The sequence below is a fragment of the Tigriopus californicus genome, chromosome 7 (assembly GCF_007210705.1).
Source record: "Tigriopus californicus strain San Diego chromosome 7, Tcal_SD_v2.1, whole genome shotgun sequence".
NCBI classification, from domain to species: Eukaryota; Metazoa; Arthropoda; class Copepoda; order Harpacticoida; family Harpacticidae; genus Tigriopus; species Tigriopus californicus.
Window position 1 is genome coordinate 15,129,553 of NC_081446.1, and position 10,647 is coordinate 15,140,199.

The window sequence follows — 10,647 nt, forward strand, 5'->3', positions numbered from 1 at the left end:
ATTGAGAAGATTAGCTGTTTTCGGCAACAAGATTGAATCGCCTCTAGTGTAAATGGATGATTAAGATGGATCTTCACGATTCAATCCCAAGATGCAATCCTGGGATTCAATGTAGGAGATTCAAACCTGGACTTCCATCCCAGTGTAAAGATACCCTTACTTTGGTTTTGCCATCGGACTCCTCATCGTCAGTAGTGGCATGGCTCGCGTTCATTGGGTTTGGGCTAGATTCGTTCAGGTCATTGCATTCTTCAGCTTGTCGAAAGTTGTTGGTTTGCATGGCAACCACATGCATGTGCTTGCAAGATCGTTTCCGTGCATAATGTTGGCACGTACATTGCAAGTGATAGGCACATGGGCTCGAGACTGGGCAAACATTGCAAGTTACTTTACACAATGGAAGAGTGGATTTGAAAAGAGTTGGCTTAAGCTCATATTGAGCGACAATTGCTCCTACTCCTCTAAAATTGGCCTTCGACATTTTTCCAAATGTAACTGATGACGTCATCTTAAAAAGAAAAGGTAAACAAATCTCCCGGGCGGTCACTTTTCCAGCGCTACTAAGACTATAGAACACATTTAGCATTCATTCCTCCAAAATTTCAGTGAACAATGTCGCCTAAGCCAGGTAGTCATTACTGCTTAGTGGTTTTGGACCATCATGATCAAAACTCCAAAGAATAATCCGCAATGGAATCTATGGGTTGAAGCTGTTCTGCCATTAAACTCAACGTTCAACAGTTGGTATAGTTCTAGAAGGATGGATGAATCGCATCCTCGGGAGTCTCTTACAATCAGTGGACTCGGGCAAATTTTATTCAGAGGCCATTGCAGTGGCCAACTCTTCTTAAAGATGATGTTCACCCACCCTTTTAGCCGTCCGCTTTTTCGGATTGGCCCACGATACTGATCTCCTTCCCAAATTCCAATTTGATTTCCAGAGCAGCCGCTCTACCACCTCGGCAGTTACTCTCCTCTATGAAATTGTCAAATCTTTGTGGATCTCTCCTCAAGCACCATCAACCCAACATTCCTCCACCAACCATCTCAAATCATCAATAGTCAAAGCTAGGGCCAGGATCAAAAACATTTCCAATAGACTTCCCATCGGCTTGCTGGGGTACCGTATTGGTAGAGCATCCGCTTTCCAATTTGCGAATTCTGGTTCGATCCCAGGCTTGCCAAGTCCAAGCTTCTCTGTGGTAATTGATTACAGCATGAGTTGCTGCTTTAACAACTTAAACTGGCGAACCTGCGGTCTTTCCCGAGGGTGAGGTAATAATTAATATTGGGCTGTGATGACGAAGCGGGAATATCCCTCAATTGGGACACCCATCATTCAGATGGCAGGCCGAGCGAGAGAGCTGCCATCTGACTTCGTAACAAACAAAACAAAACAAAAAGACTTTCCATCAAGAATCTTCCCTCTCTAATAGTTCTTCAACTCTTCCGGACCTACATCAACCCAATTTTCCTCTACTGCCTTCCGCCCAATCCGCCCTCAAATCCCCCGATGCCACCTTCACCAAATTCCTCAAACGATTTCTGTGCGTTCCCCAATATGCCAAAAATTAATGGGGGTATTTTTACAGCCAAAACTCAGGCTGGCCAGGTTAGTGTCCCAGTGTTGGGAACCTGACCTTTCCGCAGGTGATGTCCGGACACAAGTTGTCCTTCTCGGTCAAGGACGTACTAACGCCCTACTGTCCTTGGCCTGACATCCCTTCGGAATATTGGCGGTCACGCGCGTTTTTCCGGCTCCGGTCCAAATGTCATCAACGGCGGGAGCTGAAACAGGATCTGTTCAATCTGACCCACCCAATCTTCTGCAGTAATCAAGATTTTCATCGCTTGTCTCTACCAAACTGTTTATGTACTGGCTGTGATTCTCCTCTTCACTTTTTTCATGTAGACTAAGCTCGAAGTATGGAACCCTCCTAACAGGGGATATTGGCCGTATAGAGAAAGAGCAAAGAAGAATCCCCAAGTGACACAATTCTTAACCAGAAAGAATATCTTCACTCTCTTCAAACATTAAAAGAGAGACGTAATTTTTTCGACTTCCCTCTTATGTTGAAGGTGTGCTTAAGACTGTTAATAATATCACTTCTTTGGTATCACCAATCTTTGCGATCACTTTTCTTAGCTCGTGAAGGATCAGATTTGATGAAGACGCGCAAATTAGAAAATGGGCCATTTTTGGAATTAAATGTCAAATCTCGTACACGTTACCATTCATTTTTTTTGCGTTCTGCTTGTATATGGAACACTTATGCCTGAAACATTCTTGAACAATGAGTGCGTTTAAAAATCTTTTTTCCTAGCATGGTTCCAAATTATTAAACCCTATCTGTTATCATCAATTTGATGTTTGAGTAGTTCACACAATAAACAATTTTAGTCATAATTAGTGTGATATCTCATTCTAGTCAGGTATTTTATCGTTCTCACCATTTAATTCAAATTTTCTGATATCGATTTCTGCCTGCAAGTGCTCATCTGCTTGTATTCATGTGGAAAGGTGCATTAAACAAATTCAGCATTTCAAGATACTCGACTTCACCAGCGAAACCTTTTGCAACATAATGACATAACGGTTCAGCTTGCTCAATTATTTACAAAAAAACAAGATTCGAGTCTGATTAGTAATGGTTGACAATAAGTATTAACCCAAGATTCCAGTCAAGATGGAAGACGACTTTCCCAAGAATCCCCGTCGATTCGATTATGCTTTTGTATAGGGCTAGTCAAGTAAACGCGTTCATGGACAACTGACGTTATTCCATGGAGTAAACTGGAAGACAACATGCCCTCCAAACCGCACTGTGCATGCATTGGATTATGACATTTTTTCCATTTTACATGCTTGTCTAGGAAATTAGCATTGTGGTATTGAGCAAATATGATAGTGCGTTCACTGATTAACACCAAACATGCTAATTTAGAAGGGTTTTGTAACACAACTCGCTCAAAATCACTTGATTATTAAAATTTCAATGGGTGAATGGTGCGACTTGATTGCGATGTTTGTCCTAGTTCTCTCTCCCCAAAATGCCCAAAATCAGGGTGCCGGACCACATTTTTCCTTGAATTTCCTTTACTTGACATCCCCTATTAGGAAATGGGATGTGACAAGTGACCGCCCAAGAACGAATCAAAATGGAGGTTTCGTGACCATTTTTCTAAGAAGGTTGAGTTTGACCTCAGCTTAAAGGTCCCTAATCAATTGGCTAGACTCTTAGGAACAGGCAACATAATGATACTCATTTTTTTTTCGTTTGAGAAAGCGCTGCGATAATTTGTTTTTACGCGTTCACCCAGAGTTTTGATTGAAATACATGTTCCAGTTTTCGATAAATTTGGTTAAACCCATCAACGTTAGTCAAAAGTTGTAGCTGACAAAGTTTACGGTACAATTCCTCATCATAAGGAAGAAAATTCTTTTTCCAGGCGGATTCAATGTGCCAAGCGCACTTCATTGGCTGAATGAGAAGATGGGGAAGCTCTTCTTTCCACGCTTTTGCGTAACCCGCTGCCATTTCAGACATCAATACCTTGGTTTTGGCTGAAGCCAAAGGAGCAAGATTATGAATTGATGGCTGAATAGTCTCGTTCGACTCTTGAGTCTGTTACCATTTCTCCATTTCTGAAATAAAGGGAAAAAATATAATGAATATGCAGAACCATTAATGAACATGATGCCATACCTAATACTAAAAATGAGATTAGATGATATTTTGAACGATTCATGTTGTGGGTTCCGTCCATAAATATAGTGGGGAACTTGGAATAGTGGCTGAACGTCCAGTTATATGCAAAAATTATCAATGTTTCCCAGTGACGGTCATGGCTTTATCCTTGATTGATTCGGGGATTTTCAGTTTGATTGAGACTTTCAAATGAAAATCCTCTAAACTCTCAATATGTCGCCTAGTGCGACGACGTACAATGAAGATCCATTGGAAAAGCTGGATCTAATTGATCGATTACAATGTTACCACAGTCAGTGACTCGTGGCCAACTGAATTTCATTTTCAATGAAGGAATTTCTATGAGAGACTACCTCGATGGATGCAGGAGGCCTAAGCGGAACTCGCTTTCATTATTTGCCTCCAAAAATACCGGTTGCCTTTAATGACTCGAACGAGAATCTTGGTCGTGATTTTGTTCCTCCCGATGGAGGAGGGTCCGAAGTTCTGAAGAAATTGCCTTGGCAGTATGGCGACCCCGAACTCAATCACAGTACATACAAGATCATCGATTGTAGCAAGAACGTCACTTCATCACAATAGTAGTGTACGCTCACTGCAATAAATCCAGTACAATTTATTGAAGACCAACACAAATTTGTAGTGATAGTAAACAGACGCCCAGCTAGCTTTGAGCCGAATCTTGACATTTTCATGAACTTTTTGAAGCGTGTTGGAAATGTGTAAATTGGATGAAGCTCAACTTGAAGGGAGAGTGTAGAGAGGATTACGAGTGTGACAAAACGTCCTAAATCCCCCATCTTTGACATTACGTTTTGCATTGGTCTTCCCCGGTCTTCCCACGATTTTCAAGCATTTTCAATAACATTTGAGAGAACCTTTGCTTCCCGACAAAGGAAGGTGGCTGAAACTACAACAAATATAAACGCTGATAATTTTTATTTTTTTTTCTTTTGTAGCTTTTGTAGAATTTTTTTTTCTGTCGCATGGAAACGGAATGGAGTCCCAATTTCCCTTACTTACTTGGATTCCTTGCCTTATCAATTCGATGCAGTGAAGACGCTCATTTCGGGAAGATATTATTAGGATCTTCATCGGCAGTAGAGCCCAAAGGAGGCGAAAGTTAGTCGGCAAAATTGGTAACTTTAATTTTGATTTTAAGCCGTAGAACCATTAAAACTTTCTAGATATTACAGACGCTCCCGTTCTGCCGATCTTGGATGGCTTCATGTTCCAATATCTCCATGAATTTTGAAACAATTCCGAAATCGTTGACAATAAAAATCGGGAAAGGAGACGTTATTATCAACACTGCTTCTTGATCCACCCTCCTCAAACTGAATTTCCCATGCCGGACCACATGGTGCAGGCTTAATCACAAGCTCTTGCACTAAAGAAACTTTCGCCCAGGTGTTAGAGTCGGGTCCATCAACTTGTTGGCACAATGATTATCTGTAGTTGGAACTCATCTTGCTATCCTCCTCCTAATGTATCACAAACAGTTCGTTCTTATAGTTAGAACGAGATAAAAGGTCTGACTATCAGCTAAAAGACGTAAATTTATGTCATTTTACATTATTTTTTAATTTGAATTATATGCCTTAACAAATTTTTAAGACCATGTGTGGCTACTCCTGGGAGTGCATTTCGATCTGTGTGCTAGCTAAAACAAATTCGCAATCATTCAAAAACTTGTGTTAAATCTGCATAAATGTAAAACAACTCAAATGCAAATTTACTTTTGTCAAGAATTGAAGTGGTAACTAGATATATTCAAATAAACATTATGTCTCACAACGCATGTCATATCATTCGAGACAAATATTTATGAAGCAATTATAACACTCATCACTTGACACTAAATTCTACTTATGATTTTTTCGAAACTACACAAAAAACAACTGATCATCAGTATTCGTTTCATTATTTCTCCCAAGTAATTATCACCTAATAGCCCCCTTACGCTGCACGAAATATGTTTTACGTTCTGCACTTTGGAGGGCGCTTTGTCATTCAGCCGCTACCGAAAAAAGGGCCGATCGGGCCAATTCCTTTTTTTATTGAATTATAATGCGTTTGTGTTGTTATTGGCTTATCATATCAAAATCTTATTTATAATTAGTGCCCCGGGTCACATAATGTCCGGAAAAGAAATCAAGTTCAATGGAAGGCAAGAGCAGTTTATTTAGCAATCTACCTTGCCTCTTCCCGTTTTCTTTGGGTCGTGTGACGTTATATATATAATATATATTATTCTATATTCATACATCATCGGATCACCCCACGAATCAGAGTTTGCGGATCGGACTAGCCCTTGAATGCACGGTAAATTAGGTATTTTGATGTCAAGAACTTGTCTAAGTCTGACTTAAAACCTCCTGCTTAATACTTTTCTAAGGGTGGATTTAAGCGAGGGCGCTCGATACCTGTTTGCTTGATTCGAGCAATAGTCTGCCACATATCTTCCTGACATTCGTCAGATCCATGAATGGTTGAACGATTATGTGGTTTGATTGGGCCTTCAGCATTCTCAAACTCATGGATCACTCGTAAAATGGCTTGATAATGATTTGGTTGTGCAGGTTGACATTGATGTACGTCTGGAAAGTCCTTCGTGAGAACCCCTAACTTGACCAGATCTTTCCTTCCAAGTAATGCCCTCCCCTCCAAGGTTGGTGAGACTATTGCCGATATTGTTGCCTCTGGCAATTGGGTTAAGTGAACCCAAGCGATGGAGAAGAGATCTTAGAGGAACTGGAGCAAGCCACCAAGGCCACGAAATCAAAAATGAATATGGGTAATTTGTTCCCCAAGAATGACGACAAAAGAAGAAAGTAAAAGTGCGGGCCAATTTTTCCTTGAAGAGTGAAGAAGAAGAAGACAGAAACTCAAGCCTCAAATATGTTTAAATCATAAACTAATTGAAAAATGTTTAATTTGTAATGTTGACGATAATTGTTGGATTTATTTGATATCCATGAATCCTGACCTGATACGTTTTCATATACTTGGCAACAAATGGTTCTAAGCAAGCTAACCATCTGGGCTCCCTTCGTTAACAATTGATCTCTGCTTGGGTTAAGCTTGCCCAAGTTCTACTCGTAGTACACGGCCAAGCTTTGCTTGTAAACGAGGAGAACCTGGGTGTCTGTGATGACTTGCTACTTGCCCTTTTTCCATTAGTAATAAAGTTTCAATCATTCCATGCAATACCAGTCTAATGCAAGATTCTAAAGGCATTATGTAAGCTTGAGCCTTTCTGAGACATTGGCAGTGACGCCAAAATGGATCAAAATAAGATCCAGCTCATTATTGAGCACGCCTAACGAATTTTCAATTAAAACTATGGCATATTGACAGAACCAAAGCCTAGGTATGTGTCAGAGTTATTCAATTAATGTTGCAAGTCTCTTCTGCCGATGCCATCTCATCATGGCTTAAAATTTTGCCTTACAGTGTCTACATCAAGACATCCTGACGAAAAAAAGAAATTAGTGGAACGAAGGAACAGATTGATTCATCAACAAAATATGAGCGGCATCCAAAATTGCACCCATCACACTTCAAATAAACGAGAAAATGAGGTAAAACCTTGCTGAAGCAAAAATTATGATAACTCTAAACTTGTCCCGGCATCGTGACTTAATTTTTACATAAACACTAGACATCAAGAGAAATTTTTACATCAACACTAGATATCAAGAGACAGGCCAGACCATCCGCCCTTGATTATTGAACGCTGGCTTGTTAGGGTCTCTGCCATGATTGCAGGCAGTTGACATGCGCGTTATCGCGCTGATCTCGCTTTCATAGCCTTGATCCCAGATCAAAGGACCAACGGCGACCATCGTGCGCAATCAAAACATCAGCCCTCTACATCAGCCCACTTGACCAAGGTGCTTGATGAAAAATGGCAAAATGATCAAACTTTGCTTTTTTCCAAAATTACGTATCACAACCACTAAAATGTGCTCATACGTAAATGTAAATTTTGTTTGGTTTTGCCCATAGCACTGAAAACATGAAAATTAATCTAGCCGCATGTGTCTAGATGGAAGTGGCAGGAAAATTGGTTTCGAAATATGTTCCCGTGATTCTTGCGTTGGGCCATACTCGTCATACTGCATCAGAATAACTTCAAGATAAACGTTATTCTCCACCGATTAGTTGGCGGTGCTCATTTTTAATTTTGCGACAAATTGTTAGAAAGGTTTGGAGAGAGACCTTAAATGCTATTAATATCGTTTTAGGTTAGGTTAGGTTAGGTTAGGTAAGGTTAGGTTAGGTTTGATCAAGTTAGGTTAAGTTTAAAAAAGTAGCACCGCCAACTAATCGGTGGAGAATAACGTTTACCGGAACTTCAATAGTTTTTACAGCATGACCATCGACCAAAAATAAGACTGCACATTAGATAAAAGCGAACCAAAGCCTCGTCATTTATCATTATAAGGCTTGTTCCAACGAAGGTGTAATTTGAATAAAAATATTTTCAACATATCAAAAGAAATGGGCGTTGGTTGCATGGCATAGAATAAAGAAATAGAACATAGGTTATTTTCATGGTGGGCACCTTTGGATGGTGGACTTGTCGCCTTCAGGCATCCATTGGCGTCATGGTCACCGTCAAGCAGGTTTGAACCAAGCCTTGTATCAGAATGTAAGCATCATCTGATCAGCATGTTACACCACCTCTGGTACAAACACCAACGGCGTCTTCTTCCCGTCTGACGTTAGGAACGAAGGAAGCACACTGCTCCAAGGGAATATCCTTGATGTTCCCGGCCAAATTTCGGTCGTTTTGCGTGTTGCGAACGGCTTGTAATAGTGAACAACTTCTCAATGATGTAAAGTATCACCTCACCCTAGCCAGCCTTCAAGAGGTCTTGAAGAATCCGTCTTCTTTCCACCCTCTTCTTCTTCTTTGTGGTCTCGGAGAGTAGCTGGAGTTTGACTTTCTTGTAAGCCTTAAGCCCAAGGTCCAGTTTGACAATCTGGTTCAATGTGTTGGCGACCGCACCCTCCTCCTTGGCCATCCTGCGGATGCTCCTGCCTGGGTTTATTCTGACCCTCTCCCGGATTCGTTTGATGGCTCCTGGAGTTCTCCTTGTCCGTGGTCTGCCACTCCTCACGGTCAGAGATGAAGCCCGTATCCTTGTACCTCTTTACAGTGTTGTACACAGTCTTGAATGTGACTTTGAGGCCCTTGAGCCTAGTCACAATTTTCTCCATACCAAAAGCCGGCTTTGTGCAAGTCAATGATCGACGCCCCCACGCCGGTCATCACTTTGTTGCTTATGGTAGCAATGTGATACTTTTTCCAATTGTAGAATCAAGCTCAAAGTTCATGTGTACAAATTTTCGTCGGGAAGTTCAAAGCAATGTGACAGTTACAGCTTTTTTTTTTTAATCCCGGACTTCATTCTCACCCCGTAATTTTGGGCCTAGAGGTGGCAAACATTGATCCTTAAATCCTGCAAACTGAAAGCTGTTTAAGAACGCAATATTCCATTCATGATAACAAAACCTCGGCTCTCAAAAACCGAAGAAAGTGACTGAGATTCACACTGAGTAACTGTTGCTATGTTATTTCAGCTGTTTCTCAAACCATGTCGGCTCTATCGAAGTGGCCCCTTCGAAACTTTGTTACTGGCCTCGTGCACCCAGTCCTGCCGTTTGTTCAAAACCTTTGCAGTAGCTGCAGGCTTGCCAGGTGGCGAAATTCTCCGCCAAATAAGTGAAAAGTGACAGAATAGAAAAGTCTCCTTCGGCGGAAAATTTCAATTGGCGGTATGCCGAAAATGTGGTAGAATGAAAAATGTTGCGGACAGTTCTTTTTTTTTGCTGGCAATAGAGAAGTGTAAAGCTTTGGGATTTCATACTAGTGCGCCCTCTGGTTCTACCATGAAGAAAGTGTCACCGCACTTCTTACCGATGTCAAAATATTGGTACCAAATATTGCTCTTGTAATTCTGCCTGTTTTTGTCACTTGCCATGTAATGACTTCGTTATCAAGTGAATGTTGAACTCAAATAGTTGAAAATAATTGTTGAACGATCTCCTAAGACAGCGAACAATTTTATCAATGAATATTTGGAAGCACTGGATGTGCTTAAATCATGGTAGTTCTTGCCACGATTGTGGCGCAGCCTGACGAACTCACACAACTGAAATCCGATCCCGTACTTTACACGTCTCTATTATAGATAAACTATAGAAGGGGGATGGAATCATGAAAAAGGTATGAATATTGTAATGCATTTTTTATTTTGGAAGTTTTTAGTTGGTTAGAAACTAAACAAGATTTAAAGCTTACACAGTTTCTTGGAACACAGTGGCTTCAAATAACGTTTAGATTCAAAAGTTATGAATAAAACGTTTTGCAGTTAGTTTACAGAAAACAGATTAGACGGCAAAGGTCTTGATTTCAATTTTGATCCATCGCTTTTTAATGAAAGGAAATGAAATACCGCGCAATTCTTTCATGTGGCATCTTACCAAATCTTAAAGTTAGTGATGGAGGAAGTTTGAGTTAGTAACTCAGAACAGCCAAGGCCATAGGGCTTATCTGGAAGTGTCTAATTTGCCTGCAAAGTGGGTAATGACTAGTGGTGATCTTAAAGGTAGAATTGTCGGAGGGAAATGGATGTGGTTAAAGTATCAGTATTGGTGCTCTTTATAAAACATATGATGACTTCAAGGACTAGATTTGTTTGTCGTCAGACATTTCCTCTGAATCTGAAATTAAAATCTAAAATTGAGAGTTATGTCTTGCCTCTACCAAACCGTATATTTGATTCCTGGGTTAGGTTTATGCACTAAAAAATTGTACAGTATTGATATTAATAACTTTTATTTACCATTAAGTTGAAATCGTCCGGATTTGACGGAATAGGATCATCAAATTGGCGGAACGGCTTTTTGAAAACCTGGCAAGCCT